At 45.4% G+C, this 19,623-nt stretch overlaps 1 protein-coding gene across 1 annotated transcript in view; it reads left to right on the forward strand.

The window, feature by feature from the left end:
• Window positions 1–19,623, forward strand: part of LOC130281692 (glutathione S-transferase omega-1-like) — a 50,115-nt gene that overhangs the window by 15,495 nt on the left and 14,997 nt on the right. The gene's annotated exons all lie outside the window — the stretch shown is intronic.

A 19,623-nucleotide genomic window follows, 5' to 3' on the forward strand; every position in this document is an offset into this window, starting at 1 on the left:
CCCCGGGTGCTGGGGACCCCGATCCCCGGTGCCCCTGTTGGGATCGGGGCCCCAGGAGCAGCTGCGGCGGCGGAGACGACGAGGGACTGACCTGTGCGGCGAGGATCGTTGGAGGTGAGTGACAGCCTCCTGCTGTTGCTTAGCAACAGCTCCCAGCATGCAAAAAGGGCATGCTGGGAGCTGTAGTTATGCAACAGCAGGAGGCAGACCACCACAACTCCCAGCATTCCCTTATGGGCATGCTGGGACTTATGGTTTTGCAACAGCTGGAGGCACATTCTTTCTATGGAAAAGTGTACCTTCAGCTGTTGTATAACTACAACTCCCAGCTTGCACAAACAGCTAAAGTGCATGCTGGGAGTTGTAGTGGTGCATCTGCTGGTTGCATAACTACAACTCCCAGCATGCCCGTTGGCTGTCGGTGACTGCTGAGAGTTGTAGTTTTGCAACAGCTGAAGGCACACTGGTTGTGAAACTCAGAGTTTTTTTTTACCTAACTCAGTGTTTCACGACCGGTGTGCCTCCAGCTGTTGCAAACTACAACTCTCAGCAGTCACCGTACACCATGCACCATACATGCTGGGAGTTGTAGTTTTGCAACAGCTGGAGGCACACTGGTTGTGAAACACTGAGTTAGGTCACAAACTCAGTGATACATAACCAGTGTGCCTACAGCTGTTGCAAAACTGCAACTCTCAGCAGTCACTGACAGCCAACGGGCATGCTGGGAGTTGTAGTTATGCAACAGCTGGATGTCCCCCCCAATGTGAACGTACAGGGTACACTCACATGGGCGGAGGATTACAGTAAGTATCTGGCTGCAAGTTTGAGCTGCCGCAAACTTTCTGCTGCAGCTCAAATTGCCAGCGAGAAACTACTGTGAATCCCCCGCCCATGTGACTGTACCCTAAAAACACTACACTACACTAACACACAATAAAATAAACACTACATATACACATACCCCTACACAGCCCCCCTCCCCTCCCCAATAAAAATGAAAAACGTCTGGTACGCCACTGTTTCCAGAACGGAGCCTCCAGCTGTTGCAAAACAACTCCCAGTATTGTCGCACAGCCGTTGACTGTCCAGGCATGCTGGGAGTTTTGCAACAGCTGGAGGCACCCTGTTTGGGAATCACTGGCGTAGAATACCCCTATGTACACCCCTATGCAATCCCTAATTTAGGCCTCAAATGCGCATGGCACTCTCACTTTGGAGCCCTGTCGTATTTCAAGGCAACAGTTTAGGGCCACATATGGGGTATCGCCGTACTCGGGAGAAATTGTGTTACAAATTTTGGGGGGTATTTTCTGCTTTTACCCTTTTTAAAAATGTAAAATTTTTGGGAAAACAAGCATTTTAGGTAAAAAAAAAATTTTTTTTTTACATATGCAAAAGTCGTGAAACACCTGTGGGGTATAAAGGTTCACTTAACCCCTTGTTACGTTCCCCGAGGGGTCTAGTTTCCAAAATGGTATGCCATGTGGGTTTTTTTTTGCTGTCCTGGCACCATAGGGGCTTCCTAAATGCGGCATGCCCCCAGAGAAAAATTTGCGTTCAAAAAGCCAAATGTGACTCCTTCTCTTCCGAGACCTGTAGTGCGCCAGCAGAGCACTTTTCACCCCCATTTGGGGTGTTTTCTGAATCGGGAGAAATTGGGCTTCAAATTTTTAGGGGTATTTTTTGCTATTACCCTTTTTAAAAATAAATTTTTGGGGGGAAAACAAGCATTTTAGGTAAAAATTTTTTTTTTTTTTCACATTTGCAAAAGTCGTGAAACACCTGTGGGGTATTAAGGTTCACTTTATCCCATGTTACATTCCCCGAGGGGTCTAGTTTCCAAAATGGTATGCCATGTGTTTTTTTTTTGCTGTTCTGGCACCATAAGGGCTTCCTAAAGGTAACATGCCCCCCAAAAACCATTTCAGAAAAACGTACTCTCCAAAATCCCCTTGTCGCTCTTTCCCTTCTGAGCCCTCTACTGCGCCCGCCGAACACTTTACATAGACATATGAGGTATGTGCTTACTCGAGAGAAATTGGGCTACAAATACAAGTAAAAATTTTGTCCTTTTACCCCTTGTAAAAATTCAAAAATTGGGTCTGCAAGAACATGTGAGTGTAAAAAATGAAGATTGTGAATTTTCTCCTTCACTTTGCTTCTATTCCTGTGAAAAGGGTTAAAACGCTGACTAAATGTCATTTTGAATACTTTGGGGGGTGCAGTTTTTATAATGGGGTCATTTATGGGGTATTTCTAATATGAAGACCCTTCAAATCCACTTCAAACCTGAACTGGTCCCTGAAAAATACTGAGTTTGGAAATTTTGTGAAAAATCGGAAAATTGCTGCTGACCGTTGAAGCCCTCTGGTGTCTTCCAAAAGTAAAAACACGTCAATTTTATGATGCAAACATAAAGTAGACATATTGTATATGTGAACCAAAAAAAAATGTATTCGTAATATCCATTTTCCTTACAAGCAGAGAGCTTCAAAGTTAGAAAAATGCAAAATTTTCTAATTTTTCATCAAATTTACGGATTTTTCACCAAGAAATGATGCAAGTATCGACAAAAATTTACCACTATGTTAAAGTAGAATATGTCACGAAAAAACAATCTCGGAATCAGAATGATAACTAAAAGCATTTCAGAGTTATTAATGTTTAAAGTGACAGTGGTCAGATGTGCAAAAAACGCTCCGGTCCTTAAGGCCAAAATGGGCTCCGTCCTGAAGGGGTTAAAGGAGAAGGAAAACTGTCAGCTTTCTCCCCCCGCACTAATCAGCGGTACTGGCTGGTAGAACGGGGGGACGCTGATCAGTTTCTGATCTGACGCGCTGTTCGGCACTAATCTTCTATTTTCGGTACATGCAAATGTGGTCTAACTGGCACTCTGCATCAGTGCCGGGCCACAGCGCCGCCCAGCTCATCAATATTCCTCCCCTCCCTCTTCTCCCCGCTCTGTAATGAACAGAGAGGGGAGGAATATTGATGAGCTGGGCGGTGCTGCGGCCTGACACTGACGTCAGATTGCCAGTTAGCCTGGCCGGTGCCAGTTAGACCTCATTTGCATATACCGAAAATAGAAGATTAGGGCCGAACAGCGCGGCGGATCCGGGCACGGTAAGCATGAAACTGATCAGCGTCCCCCGCACTACCAGCCAGTGCCGCTGGTTAGTGCAGGGGGAGAAAGCTGACAGTTTTCATTTAACAAAGAGATGTGACAGTACACTACTACAAATAGGACAGCACAGACCAAACTATTGGTAAAAAAGTATGTATTTGCATATGTGAATGCAACTCACGTGTATCTAACCTCATAAAACTGGCTACACATGAGTATGTCCTCAGGGGGGCTAGCGTACAAGGTGCAGCAAGTGTCTGTAGTAATATATTTCACAAATTTATGTGTAATACTCAGTATTATGTTGGATGATTCTACTGGTACTCCCCCAGAAAAAGAGTGACCAAGTATGTAGTTGGGGAGCCTATGGATACATCCACTTACACCAAAGAATCCACTAGTCACATAGGAGGAGATTTATCAATGTCGGTGTGAGGTAGAAATCATTTAATCCATGTCAGTGTTTTCCATGTTTTGCATGTCTGTGCAAAATTTATCAACCGTGCACAAGCGTGTGGATACATTTTGCTCAAACATAGACATTCCTTCATGTTTCTACCGTTTGACACATTGGTACGTGCACTCCTCGGGGCTCTACATTTGCACAAATCTGTTGCCTTTGAGCAAAGTTTTAATATCGAAACAAAAAATGCGCAATAGTAAATTAGTGTGTAAAGCATTTTTCTTTGTACGGTAGACGAGCACATAGAAAACATCGGAAAATATTCTATCAAAAAAGACGCCCAAAAAAGACGCAATGGAAGTCACTGCGCAAATTTTTGTAAAAAAACAAAATACACAAGAAAAAGGAGTAAACTCAATGAAAAATGTTCCCCATAGAGTACACATTAGGCTAGAAGTTAAAGGGATACACCGGTGAAAAACTTTTTTTATTTTTTAAATCAACTAGTGCCAGAAAGTTAAACAGATTTGTAAATTACTTCTATTAAAAAATCTCAATCCTTCCTGAACTTATTAGCTGCTGAATACTACAGTGGAAATTATTTTCCGTTTGAAACACAGAGCTGTCTGCTGACATCACGAGCACAGTGCTCTCTGATGTCATCTCTGTCCATTTTAGGAACTGCCAGAGTAAAAGGAAATCCCCATAGCAAACATATGCTGTTCTGCGCAGTTCCTAAAATGGACAGAGATGTCAGCAGAGAGCATTGTGCTCATGATGTCAGCAGACAGCTCTGTGTTTCAAAAAGAAAATAATTTCCGCTGTAGTATTCAGCAGCTAATAAGTACAGGAGGGATTAAGATTTTTTAATAGAAGTAATTTACAAATCTGTTTAACTTTCTGGCACCAGTTGATTTAAAAAAAAAAAAAAAAAAGTTTTTCACCGGAGTACCCCTTTAACTCTTGTAGCACAAGCCTTCCCAGTATTGAGACTAGTAGATACCAGAATGCAGTTCAAGGACATCCAGGATAGCCAGGTAGCACATTCATAATCTGCAACAAAAAACATACGCCATTAGTAGCACTACTGCACATTAATGTAAATGAATACTAACAGTGGGTCCATGTTCTGAACCTGAGCGTTTCCTAGAAGAAAGACAAGTCCATGGTAGATAAGCACCTGGACTAGCAGTGCCCTCACAACACTCTCAGGTCAGTTCTCCATGTATACACCAAGGAAAAGAACTACAACAGAATCACTTAAAAATGGAATGTAAAATAGTTTTTATTAGACAAAAAGAATAAAATAATAAAAAAAAGGGAAATTCATACATTAAAAAACAACATCTCCAGGATGTCTCACAGAAATTCACATGGCACAGATATATTATATGAGATATAATCCCCAGTAACTACACACCTTGGCACAAGATATTATGTAGACTTCTTACAAGTTAACACAAGAATAAATTCATGAATATATTGTTGTGGAAATCCTTCTGAATGCAATCTAGGCACAAAAACATGCTAAAGTGCAATGCAAATGAAGTTCCCAGAAGAACAACTGGTAATAATGAATATACCCACATGGGAGAGACAGTTAACAGCGAGAGATCCAAGGTGCTAATCATTTCAACGTGTTTCTGCGCTAAAGCCTTCTTCTGGTGATGTCGTCTTTGATGTATGAATTTCCTCCTTTTGTCTAATAAAATCTATTTTTCATTTTTGAGTGACTCTGTTGTAGTTTTTATCTTTGGTGTATATCTTGCTTTGGAGTTTCCCACTATGGTGAATACACGTTCTAACAGGTGCCACAGTGCCTATATACTGTTAATATTTATATTGTATATTCCTGTATGTTTTGGATTTTAGTAATCAGATCCTCCAGATACCTCATACCGTTTCACCGCTCAAGCTCGATCTGGTGCCAAACACTGACCTATTATAATCTTCCCTTTGCCTCCTAGCAGTGTTGTATCACGCTTGACTGCCATATTGTTCATGGCTATTTCAATGTCATGCCCTACCTGTGTCCCTACTTCTGCTGGCACCTCCTTTTTCCATGCTGGCCAAGAAACTTTCATTCCTGTTACCCAGGCAAGCTGTGATGGCGTTGCTGTGCACAGCAGTTCACCAGCCCATTACCAGTCCACGATACAACCAACATGGCACAGTCTATCATGTTTCAGGGTTTGCAGCCTTATCAAAAGCAAACAGACATTTATTCGTAAAGAAGTATACATAGTTTATTTTTACATAAAGGGTAAATATTACACATATGCTTTCATATATTCTCCCAAGTAAGGATTTTTTTTTTGCTACAGAAAACCCACAGTTCAACACAGAGTTGGCTGATGGTCTCAAGCAGAGTCATGGTTGGCAATCTAAAGCTCAGTTGTCAGCATAGGCACTGGGCACACCCTATTTGCCCCCGTCACATTCGGGACATCCTTGTGTCCCGAAAGATCTTCTCAGGACACAAGGATGTCCCTGTTACCTCTCTTTGGCCCCGCATTAACTTTAAAATCGCAGGGGCCGCCGGGAGGTTGCGCACGCAGGGACGTCACTGACGTCCCGTGCGTGCGCCCTTGCGAACGGAGGAGCAGAGCATCGAGGAGGAGGACGACGCCCTCATGGTAAGTTGAACGTCATCTTCGGTGTTCCGACCACCACTACTCCAGTGCCGGGACCTACTGCTATGGCCTATAAGCCATAGCAGTAGATCGTGACCCCGGTCCCCAGGCCGGAGGAGCGGTGGTCAGGACACTGAAGTGGGGCAGTACACAGACATACAGCCTCCAGCCATACACTGTATATGGCTGAAGGCTGTATGTCTGTGGGGGAACTATACTGCACCTAATGTGGGGGAACTGTACTGCACACCTAATGTGGGGGAACTGTACTGCACACCTAATGTGGGGGAACTGTACTGCACACCTAATGTGGGGGAACTGTACTGCACACCTAATGTGGGGGAACTGTACTGCACACCTAATGTGGGGGAACTGTACTGCACACCTAATGTGGGGGAACTGTACTGCACCTAATGTGGGGGAACTATACTGCACACCTAATGTGGGGAACTGTACTGCACACCTAATGTGGGGGAACTATACTGCCATCCTAATGTGGGAGAACTGTACTGCCAACCTAATGTGGGGGAACTGTACTGCCAACCTAATGTGGGGGAACTGTACTGCCAATTTAATGTGGGGGAACTGTACTGCCAACCTAATGTGGGGGAACTGTACTGCCAACCTAATGTAGGGGAACTATACTACCTATGGGTATGTGTGTGTGTGTGTATATATATATATATATATATATATAGAAAAAGCAGGGTGGGCTGCACCTCAAAGGTGTATGGAGGTAGGTGCACGCAGCGGCTGGTCCCAGGTCCCGGGTCCCTATCGCTAGAAGAACAGATTTGCTGCAGCACACAGGGTAGTGACAAGTGGTTTATTTCATTCCAATTGCTATGTTTCAACCGCACATGCTTGAAAAAGGCCGCATGTGCGGTTGAAACATAGCAATTGGAATGAAATAAACCACTTGTCACTACCCTGTGTGCTGCAGCAAATCTGTTCTTCTATATATATATATATATATATATATATATATATATATATATATATATGTATACACTAGCTGAGTACCCGGCGTTGCCCGGTTTTTCCTTCCTAATCCTTGTTGGGGAGGAAAATAAACAAAGGAGGAAGCTTTTGACTTCATATGCAGTCCTCATATATTGTTGTCATATCCCAACCCAACATCCCGACCTCCTATCCCCTCCTCCTATCTCGACCTCCTGTCCCGATCTCCTATACCGTCCTCCTATCCCGGCCTCCTATCCCGATCTCCTATCCTGTCCTCCTATCCCGTCCTCCTATCCCGTCTTCCTATCCTGTCCTCCTATCCTGTCCTCCTATGCCGTCCTCCTATTTCGACCTCCTATCCCGTCCTCCTATCCCGTCCTCCTATCTCAACCTCCTATCCCGACCTCCTATCCCATCCTCCAATCTCGAGCTCCTATCCCGACCTCCTATCCGGACCTCCTATCCCGACCTCCTTTCTCGACCTCCTATCTCAACCTCCTATCTCGTCCTCCTATCCCGTCCTCCTATCTCATCCTCCTATCCAGTCCTCCTATCCCGACCTCCTATCCCGACCTCCTATCCCGACCTCCTTTCCTGTCCTCCTTTCCTGTCCTCATATCTCGACCTCCTATCTCGACCTCCTATCCCGACCTCCTATCCAGACCTCCTATCCCGTCCTCCCATCCCGACCTCCCATCCCGTCCTCCTATCCCGACCTCCTATCCCGGTCCTCCTATCCCAGTCCTCCTATCCCGGTCCTCCTATCCTGGTCCTCCTATCCTGGTCCTCCTATCCTGGTCCTCCTTTCCCGTCCTCCTATCCCGACCTCCTACCCGACCTCCTACCCGACCTCCTATCCCGACCTCCTATCCCGACCTCCCATCTCGACCTCCTATCCCGACCTCCCATCCCGACCTCCTATCCCGACCCGTAATATGTGTACCAAGCATTGAAATAGCTACAGCCGTACGGAAATTATATGAGAAAATACATTTCCTATTGATTTGCATTGGACTTTAAACCAAAACCCCGACCCTCACAAATGGGGGTAGTTAAGGGTTAAATTACCTATCCTATATTTTAAGTGGACATATAAGTAACATGTGACCAAGTATTATGGAAATATCTCCAGCCGTGTGGAAGTTATGCGGTAACATATATTTCCCATTGACTTGCATCGGACTTTAAACATAAGCCCCGCCCCTGGCAAATGGGGGTGAGTAAGGGTTAAATCACCTATCCTATGTTTGTTGTCGACATATAAGTAACATGTGGCCAAGTTTCATGTTAATATCTTTAGCCGTTTGAAAGTTTTTGAGGAACATACACACATACATACACATACATACATACATACACACACACGTTGAGTTTTATATATATATATATATATATATATATATATATATATATATATATACACGCACGTGGCGCAAGTTCATGCTTTTATCACTGAGCCAAAGAAAAAACAACACTGCAGCCATGCTTGGTAATATTATCTGATGATTTCAGTTTTTTTGTTTTGATCTTCCCTGTGGCTGTATGCAGCTTTTATCTCCTGTATAGGCGTCTAGTGTTCTCCGGTTGGTGTTCCCAGGCAGTGATGATTCTTGCCCTATCTTCTTGTCCCTTAGTTACCAGATTGACAGCTGCAGCCTCCACCTTATAGCTCTCCTCTCTGTTCACATCGGCAATAGCTACTGTGGTGGCCCAGTACGGGATAGTGTTTCCCCGTACTCTCCTGCCCTATCAGGCAGTGTCCCTCAGTGTACACAGGGCCCCCTGCAGTGGTTTTCCCCATGTAAATAAGGAAGCCCTGGACTGGAAAACATTGGAAGGGAGGGGCACATGACTAGGGGGTCTGGGCTAGGCACAGCATAAGTTGTGCTGGGTCAAATAAGGGACAAGGGGAGGAGTAAGCAAGAGGGGTATATAAAGGAGGGCTGAGGGGTGGGCTGCCAGCCTGCGGGAAAGAGCCACAAGGAAAAGGTCCCGTCCGCCCTATTGGTTAGGTTGATATCGTCACGGCAGCATGGGTGGGGGAAAGACTTGGAGGCACGTTGGAGACAGAGATGCTGAAAATGTGGAGGTGGCTGGGTGAGGGTATCCAGCTTGATGAGGACCTGGCGGACATGGGGGCCCCCAGGTATGGGTAGGGGACTCCGAAATGGGTGCCACGGGGTCTGGTGACCTACGGCCAGGGGTAATAAGTCGGAGGACCCGTGCAGGTGGAGCAATAAATAGGCATGGAATAATGGAGAGGTGCCTCCAGGTTTTCCCCCTTCACTGGATAATGGTTGTTTCTCTAAAAATGTTATATTTATGGTTTATGTATGATGTTCATACATTTTATTTTGATATGTTGAATTGTTAACGTTTAATAAATTTGGTCTGCTGTGGCCGTTTTACACCAACAAGGTATCAGTGTGTCATTTAAGGTTGGGGGGGGGGGGGGGGGGTGTAATAGGCCAAGCATCTAGACTATCCCTTAGTCATGTTATGTATATTATTGTATGTTGTGACTTTAACCTCTTAAGGACATAGGACGTTCTCTAACATCCCCGCTACCTGGGCTTTAATGCCCAAGGACGTTAGAGAACGTCCTGTTGTATTTCCGGTCCCTGCCGCTCGCCGGGCAGAGATCGGAACCGGATGCCTGCTGAAATCCTTCAGCAGGCATCCAGGGCAAACGGTGAGGGGGGCCATGTAGGCCCCCCATGTCGGCGATCACCGCAAATCGCAAGGGAAATCGCAATTGCGATCTGCGGCGATACCGGGCTGATCGGGTTACCCGACCGCCCGGTAATTTTGCATGATCCCGGCTGTCACAGACAGCTAGGACCATGCTGGAGTATAGGAGCGAGGTGGCAAGCCTGCCACCTCCTCCTATCCCCTGCGATTCTTCAGTTAACTAACCGACCAATCCCTGGGCGGTTACTTCCTCTCATCCTGCCCGGCCCCTTGAAGTCCGGAGAGGACGGGAGGAAGACCGGAGGACGCAGCAGGGGACGGGGGAGTGCTAGGGACCGGCCCCGGTACTTACCTCGTCCCTGAAGACCCGGATCCCGGCGACGGAGACGGCGGCAGCGGCGACAGCTGAGTTGATCTTCAGCCGCGGTCGGGCCCTTTACAGCAATGCACGTCGCCGTAAAGCGACATGCATTGCTGTAATGGGACCCTGTAAACTACAACTCCCAGCATGACCAGACAGCCCTTGGCGTCTGGGCATGCTGGGAGTTGCAGTTTTGCAACATCTGGAGGTCCACAGTTTGGAGACCACTGTGCCCTTCCAGATGTTGAAAAACTACACATCCTCAGCATGCCCTTACTGTCCAGGCATGCTGGGAGTTGTAGTCCTGTAACATCTGGCCCTTCAGATGTTGCAGAACTACAACTCCCAGCATGCCTGGACAGTTTTGGCATACTGGGAGTTGTAGTTTTGCAACATCTGGAAGGGCACAGATTGGGAACCACTGTATTAGTGGTCTGCAAACTGTAGTCCTCCACATGTTGCAAAACTACAACTCCAAGCATGCTGGGAGTTGTAGTTCGGCAACATCTGGCTCTAAAGATGTTGCCGAACTACTACTCCCAGCATGCCTAAGAATGCTGGGAGTTGTGGTTTTGCAACAACTGGAGGCACACTGGTTGGGAACATTGTCTGTTTCCTAACTCAGTGTTTCCCAACCCGTGTGCCTCCAGCTGTTGCAAAACTATAACTACCAGCATGCACTGATAAACTGTGCATGCTGGAAGTTGTAGTTTTGCAACAGCTGGAGGTCCCCCCCCCTGTGAATGTACAGGGTACATTCACATGGGCAGGGGGCTTACAGTAAGTGTCAGGCTGCAAGTTTGCGATGTGGCAAATTTTGCACGGCAGCTCAAACCAGCAGCGGGAAACTCGCTGTAATCCCCCGCCCGTGTGACTGTACCCTAAAAACACTACACTACACTAACACAAAATAAAATAAAAAGTAAAAAACACTACATATACACATACCCCTACACAGCCCCCCTCCCCTCCCCAATAAAAATGAAAAACGTCTGGTACGCCACTGTTTCCAAAATGGAGCCTCCAGCTGTTGCAAAACAACAACTCCCAGTATTGCCGGACAGCCGTTGACTGTCCAAGCATGCTGGGAGTTTTGCAACAGCTGGAGGCACCCTGTTTGGGAATCACTGGTGTAGAATACCCCTATGTCCACCCCTATGCAAATCCCTGATTCAGGCCTCAAATGCACATGGCGCTCTCACTTTGGAGCCCTGTCGTATTTCAAGGCAACAGTTTAGGGTCACATATGGGGTATCGCTGTACTCGGGAGAAATTGCCTAACAAATTTTGGGGGGCTTTTTCTCCTTTAACCCCTTATGAAAAGGTGAGGTTGGGGTCTACAACAGCATGTTAGTGTAAAAAAATAAATTTTTTACACTAACACGCTGGTGTTGCCCTATACTGTTCATTTTGACAAGAGGTAAAAGGGAAAAAAGCCCCCCAAAATTTGTAATGCAACTTCTCCCGACTACGGAGATACCCCATAAGTGGGCGCAAAGTGCTCTGGGGGCGCACAACAAGGCCCATAAGGGAGAGTGCACCATGTACATTTGAGGTGATTTGCACAGGGGTGGCTGATTGTTACAGCGGTTTTGACAAAGGCAAAAAAAAAAAAAAAAAAAAACACATGTACCCCATTTTGGAAACTACACCCCTCACGGAATGTAATGAGGGGTGCAGTGAGAATGTACACCCCACTGGTGTCTGACAGATCTTTGGAACAGTGGGCTGTGCAAATTAAACATTTTGTACAGCCCACTGTTCCAAAGATCTGACAGACACCAGTGGGGGGGGGGGGGGGGGGTAAATGCTCACTGTACCCCTTGTTACGTTCCTCAAGGGGTCTAGTTTCCAAAATGGTATGCCATGTTGGGGTTATTTTGCTGTCCTGGCACCATAGGGGCTTCCTAAATGCAACATGCCCCCAGAGCAAAATTTGCTCTCCAAAAGCCAAATATGACTCCTTCTCTTCTGAGCATTGTAGTTCGCCCGTAGTGCACTTCAGGTCCACTTATGGGGTACCTTCATGCTCAGAAGAGATGGGGTTACAAATTTTGGGGGGTCTTTTCTGCTATTAACCCTTGCAAAAATGGGAAATTTGGGGGGAAACACACATTTTAGTGACATATTTTTTTTTTTTTTACATATGCAAAAGTTGAGAAACCCCTGTGGGGTATTAAGGCTCACTTTATTCCTTGTTACGTTCCTCAATGGGTCTAGTTTCCAAAATGGTATGCCATGTGAGGGTTTTTTGCTGTTGTGGCACCATAGGGGCTTCCTAAATGCGACATGCCGCCCGAGCAAAATTTGCTCTCCAAAAGCCAAATATGACTCCTTCTCTTCTGAGCATTGTAGTTCGCCCGTAGTGCACTTCAGGTCCACTTATGGGGTACCTTCATACTCAGAAGAGATGGGGTTACAAATTTTGGGGGGTCTTTTCTGCTATTAACCCTTGAAAAAATTAGAAATTTGGGGGAAACACACATTTTAGTGAAAAAAAAAATATATTTTTTTACATATGCAAAAGTCGTGAAACACCTGTGGGGTATTAAGGTTCACTTTACCCCTTGTTACGTTCCCCAAGGGGTCTAGTTTCTAAAATGGTATGCCATGTGGGGATTTTTTGCTGTTCTGGTACCATAGGGGCTTCCTAAATGCAACATGCTCCCCCAAAACCATTTCAGAAAAACATACTCTCCAAAATCCCCTTGTCGTTGTCCATACCGCGTCTACCGTTGTCCATAACTTGGCGTCGGTGTCTTCATTGCCCGGTGCCTAGCCCAGGATCCAGCGGTATACCTTCAAGTGGTTAAGCCTAAAATCACACAGATGCAAACATTACCTTTTAGAGTGACTAAAATGATCATACACAGGCCACATATGTCCTTTAGTCAAGAACAATCTGTACAATTAACTAGTGTTGAGCGGCATAGGCCATATTCGAATTCGCGATATTTCGTGAATATATGGACGAATATTCGTTATATATTCGCTAAATTCGCATATTCGTAATATTAGCATTTTATTTTTGCATATGTGAAAATTTGCGAATGCGAAAAATAGCATATGCGAAAATTAGCATATACAAAAATTAGCATAAGCGATAATTCGCACACCAGTCTCACACAGTAGTATTAGAGCCTTCTTTACATCACACAAGCTGGAAGCAGAGAGGGATGATCACTGTGATGTGTACTGTGAAAAAAAAAAAAAGGAATATTCGTAATTACGAATATATAGTGCTATATTCGCGAATATTCGTGAATTCGCGAATATGCGATATTCACGAATAAAATTTGCATTGCGAATATTCGCGAGCAACACTATAATTAACCCCTTTCCACTATAGGATGTATGCATACGTCCAAGCAACCGACACGTTCACGCATTTGGATGTATGCATACGTCCTAGTGATCTCCGGCACTGGCGTGGGCAGCGCAGGAGATTGGCGATGGGACCCGGCTGTTAATCACAGCCCGAGTCCCGCCGCAGCATTAACCCCCTAGGTGCTGTGATCAATCCTGATCACAGGATCTATGGTGTTGACAGGGGGAGCCGCAACGGCGGCGCCATGATACGATCGCGAGTCGCCGTTGGTTGCTATGACAGCAGGAGGTCAGATCATAACCTCCTGTCTGTCTGCTACGGAAGTCTGTGAGATGCAGCCACAGGCAGGATCGCACTGGCTGTACTGTGTGCAGCTCATCAGGTCATACTGTGCTGCAGTACAAATGTATTGCAGCATAGTATAACCTGTAAAAAGTGTAAAAAATAAAATAAAAAGTTCTTCAATAAAAGTATGAAGTGTAAAAAAAAATAAAAAAAATGCCCCTTTCCCAATAAAAGCCCTGTGTTATCACCAAAAAAGATCAAAAACACAAATCATATACATAATAGGTATTGCCACATCCGTAATGACGTGTACTATAAAACTATAATGTAAATTATCCCGCACGGTGAACGCCGTAAAAAAAAGAAAAAGAAAAACATGTTAACCCCTTAAGGACCCAGCCCAAATATACCTTAAAGGAGTACTCCGGCGCGCACTTTTTTCCTTTCATCCCGTCCGGGCTGCAAAATAAAAGAAAACACACTTTCTCTTACCTGCCAACGAGCCCCCGGAGCTCCGGTACAGGTGTTCGGTCCCCGGGCTGTATTCTTCTTACTTCCTGTTAGCCCGGCACGTCACACGGAGCTTCAGCCTATCACCGGCCGAGGCGGGACAATAAGTGCGCGCCGGAATACTCCTTTAAGGACCCAGCCATTTTTTGAACATCTGACCACTGTCACTTCAAGCATTAATAACTCTGGGATGCTTTTACCTTTCATTCTGATTCCGAGATTAGTTTTTTCGTGACATATTCTACTTTATGTTAGTGGTAAAATTTTGTCGATACTTGTATAATTTCTTGGTAAAAAATTCCAAAATTTGATGAAAAAATTGAAAATTTTGCATTTTTTTAACTTTGAAGCTCTCTGCTTATAAGGAAAATGGATATTCCAAATAAATTATATATTGATTCACAAATACAATATGTCTACTTTATGTTTGCATCATAAAGGTTACATGTTTTTACTTTTGGAAGACATCAGAAGGCTTCAAAGTTCAGCAGCAATTTTCAAATTTTTCTCAAAATTTTCAAAATCGGAATATTTCAGGGACCAGTTCAGTTTTGAAGTGGATTTGAAGGGCCTTCATATTAGAAATACCCCACAAATGACCCAATTATAAAAACTGCACCCCTCAAAGTATTCAAAATGACATTCAGTAAGTTTGTTAACCCTTTAGGTGTTTCACAGGAATAGCAGCAAAGTGAAGGAGAAAATTCAAAATCTTCATTTTTTGCACTCGCATGTTCTTGTAGACCCAGTTTTTGAATTTTTACAAGTGGTAATAGGAGAAAAAGCCCCCAAAATTTGTAACCCAATTTCTCTCAAGTAAGGAAATACCTCATATGTGTATGTCAAGTGTTCGGCGGGCGCAGTAGAGGGCTCAGAAGGGAAGGAGCGACAATGGGATTTTGGAGAGTGAATTTTTTTTAAATGGTTTTTGGGGGGCATGTCACATTTAAAAAGCCCCTATGGTGCCAGAACAGCAGAAAACCCCACATGGCATACCATTTTGGAAACTACACCCCTCAAGGCAAGTAACAAGGGGTCCAGTTAGCCTTAACACCCCACAGGGGTTTGACAACTTTTCGTTAAAATCGGATGTGTAAATGGAAAAAAAAATTTTCACACTAAAGTGCAGTTTTTACCCCAAATTTACCATTTTTACAAAGGGTAATGGGAGAAAATGCCCCCCTAAATTTGTAACCCCATCTCTTCTGAGTATGGAAATACCCCATGTTAGGACGTAAAATGCTTTGCTCAGAAGAGGAGGAGCGCCATTGAGCTTTTGGAAAGAGAATTCGTTTGGAATGGTAGTCAGGGGCCATGTGCGTTTACAAAGCCCCCCGTGGTGCCAGAACAGTGGACCCCCCACATGTGACCCCATTTTGGAAACTACACCCCTCACAAAATGTAATAAGGGGTGCAGTGAGTATTTACACCCCACTGGCGTTTGACAGATCTTTGGAACAGTGGGCTGTGCAAATGAAAAATTTAATTTTTCATTTTTACGGACCACTGTTCCAAAAATCTGTCAGACACCTGTGGGGCGTAAATGCTCACTGTACACCTTATTACATCTCGTGAGGGGTGTAGTTTCCAAAATGGGGTCACATGTGTCGGGGGTCCATTGTTCTGGCACTTTGTAAACACATGTGGCATTCAATTCCGGACAAATTTTCTCTTCAAAATCCCAATGGCGCTCCTTCTCTTCTGAGCATTGTAGTTCGCCCGCAGAGCACTTTATATTCACATATGGGGTATGTTCTTACTCAGAATAGATGGGGTTACAAATTTGGGGGGTGGGGGGCTTTTTCCTATTTTCCCTTGTGAAAATGAAAAATTTAGGATAACACCAGCATATTAGTGAAAAAAATTTTTTTTTCATTTTCCCATCCAACTTTAAAGAAAATTTGTCAAACACCTGTGGGGTGTTAAGGCTCACTATACCCCTTGTCACGTTCCATGAGGGTTGCAGTTTCCAAAATGGGGTCACATGTGGGTATTTATTTTTTTTGCGTTTGTCAGAACCACTGTAAAATCAGCCACCCCTGTGCAAATCACCAATTTAGGCCTCAAATGTACATTGTGTGCTCTCATTCCTGAGCCTTGTTGTGCGTCCGCAGAGCATTTTACGCTTACATATGGGGTATTTCCGTACTCAGGAGAAATTGCGTTACAAATTTTGGGGGTCTTTTTTTCCTTTTACTTGTGAAAATAAAAAGTATGGGGCAACACCAGCATGTTAGTGGAATTTTTTTTTTTTTTTTACACTAACAGGCTGGTGTAGCCCCCAACTTTTCCTTTTCACAAGTGGTAAAAGGAAAAAAAAGACCCCCAAAATTTGTAGTGCAATTTCTCCCGAGTACGGAAATACCCCATATGTGGCCCTAAACTGTTTCCTTGAAATACGACAGGGCTCCGAAGTGAGAGAGTGCCATGCGCATTTGAGGACTAAATTAGGGATTGCATAGGGGTGGACATAGGGGTATTCTACACCAGTGATTCCCAAACAGGGTGCCTCCAGCTGTTGCTAAACTCCCAGCATGCCTGGACAGTCAGTGGCTGTCCAGAAATGCTGTGAGTTGTTGTTTTGCAACAGCTGGAGGCTCCGTTTTGGAAACACTGCCGTACAAGATGTTTTTAATTTTTATTGGGGGGGGGGGGACAGTGTAAGGGGGTGTATATGTAGTGTTTTACCCTTTATTATGTGTTAGTGTAGTATAGTGTTTTTAGGATACCTTCGCACTGTCGGGTTACAGTGAGTTTCCTGCTAGGAGTTTGAGCTGCGGCGAAAAATTTGCCGCAGCTCATACTTGAAGCAGGAAATTTACTGTAAACCTGTCCGTGTGAATGTACCCTGTACATTCACATTGGGGGGGGGGGGGGGGGAACCTCCAGCTGTTTCAAAACTACAACTCCCAGCATGTACTGACAGACCGTGCATGCTGGGAGTTGTACTTTTGCAACAGCTGGAGGCACACTGGTTGGAAAACCTTCAGTTAGGTTCTTTTACCTAACTCAGTATTTCCCCACCAGTGTGCCTCCAGCTGTTGCAAAACTACAACTCCCAGCATGTACTAATCAACAAAGGGCATTCTGGGAGATGTAGTTATGCAACAGCTGGAGGTACCCAACTACAACTCCCAGCATGCCGAGACAGCTGTTTGCTGTCTGGGCATGCTGGGATTTGCAGTTTTGCAACATCTGGAGGGCTACAGTTTTTAGACCAGTGCACAGTGATCTCCAAACTGTGGACCTCCAGATGTTGCAAAACTACAACTCCCAGCATGTCCAGACAACAAACAGCTATGTGGACATGCTAGGAGTTGTAGTTTTGCAAGATCTGGAGGGACATAGTTTAGAGACCACTGTATAGTGGTCTCAAACTGCAGCCATCCAGCTGTTGCAAAACTACAACTCCCAGCATGCCCAAACAGCTGTCTGGGCATGCTGGGAGTTGTAGTTTTGCAACAACTGGAGGGCTACAGTTTAGAGACCACAGTCTCAGACTGTAGCCCTCCAGATCAACTTATCGGCTTCCGTAGGATCCAGGGAGCCGTCCTCTTCTGACGCACGTCACGCCGCCCGCTGATCACCGTCGCCGCAGCCTCCGGATCGGTAAGTGGATGTCGGCGTTCGGTCCCCGTCGTTTCCCCGCTCTGCACCGCCTATTGTGGGTGGGCAGGACGGGTAAAACGAAAGTTAACCCCCCCCGCCCCCGGTCTGCTATTGGTCGTCGCCTCTGACGATCAATAGCAGACCAATAGCAGGGATAGGAGGGGTGGCAACCCTGCCACCTCACTCCTATGCCTACAGGGGGATCGTGGGTGTCTTAGACAACCGCGAACCCCCTTATATTCCGGGACACCGGGTCACCATAGACCCGTATGACCCGGAATCGGCGCAAATCGCAAGTGTGAATTCACTTGCGATTTGCGCCAATCGACGACGGGTGGGGGGGGGGGATGGGGTCGGGGGATTGTGTTCTGATGACCCCCCTGGGCATTTGCGCGGGGTGCCTGCTGATTGATATCAGCAGTCACCCCGGTCCGGTCCCCGCCTGGCGCGTATGGATACGCCCTGGGTCCTTAAGTACCAGGATGTCAAGGTGTATCCATACGCCCTAGGTCCTTAAGTGGTTAAAAAAAGCGCAAAATTCAGCAATTTTGGTACAAATAGCAGAAGAAAAAATATCAAAAGGTAGCATGTAACACAAAAAGGATACCAATAAGAAGTACAGCTCATCCCGCAAAAAATAAGCCCTTACTCAATGGCGTCAGACGAAAAATAAAAAAGTTACGGCTGTTGGAAAATGAACGGCAGAAAAAGAATTTTGTTCAGAAAATGAAAAAGAACATAGAAAGCTACCGTATATAAAATGGATCTCGCCATAATCGTACTGACCCACAGAATAAATATAACATCACTTTTACCGCACAGTATACACAATAAAAACATTTATTTAAAAAACGCCAGAAATTTTCCAGTTTTTCACAATATTTTGACGTTTTTCACTAAAAATGTTGCATGTGTCAACAAAAATGCACCACTTACATAAAGTACATTCTATCACGAAAAAACTGTCTCAGAATCGCTCTGTTCAGAAAAAGTGTTCTAAAGTTATTAACATTTAAAGAGATACATGCCAAATTTCAAAAAAAGAGCCTGGTCATTGAGGTAAAAAATGGGTCCGTCCTTAAAGGAGTAGTCCAGTGGTGAACAACTTATCCCCTATCCTAAGGATAAGGGATAAGTTTGAGATCGCGGGGGGTCTGACCGCTGGGGCCCCCTGCGATCTCCTGTACGGAGCCCCGACAGCCCGTGGGAAGGGGGCGTGTCGACCTCCGCATGAAGGGGCGGCCGACACGCCCCCTCAATATAACTCTATGGCAGAGCCGAAGCGCTGCCTTCGGCAATTTCCGGCTCTGCCGTAGAGATGTATTGAGGGGGCGTGTCAGCTGCCGCTTCGTGCGGAGGTCGACACCCGCTATCTGGCCGGAGAGCCTGGCCCCCGTACAGAGAGATCGCAGGGGGCCCCAGCGGTCGGACCCCCCGCGATCTCAAACTTATCCCTTATCCTTAGGCTAGGGGATAAGTTATTCACCACTGGACTACCCCTTTAAGGGGTTAAAAAATGGCATTGTTTTACATTTTAGCAAATAATATCTTTTATTATTGCTTACGGGCTATTTACAATAACTTTGATATTGTATTCACAGCATGAAACTCTAGCTAAATGAAATCACCTAAAGCTCCTCTGTCAGTGAGCGTTTCCCAACCAGGGTGCCTCCAGCTGTTGCAAAACTACAACTCCCAACATGCCCGGACAGC

This window comes from Hyla sarda, chromosome 7, assembly GCF_029499605.1.
Source record: "Hyla sarda isolate aHylSar1 chromosome 7, aHylSar1.hap1, whole genome shotgun sequence".
NCBI lineage: Eukaryota > Metazoa > Chordata > Amphibia > Anura > Hylidae > Hyla > Hyla sarda.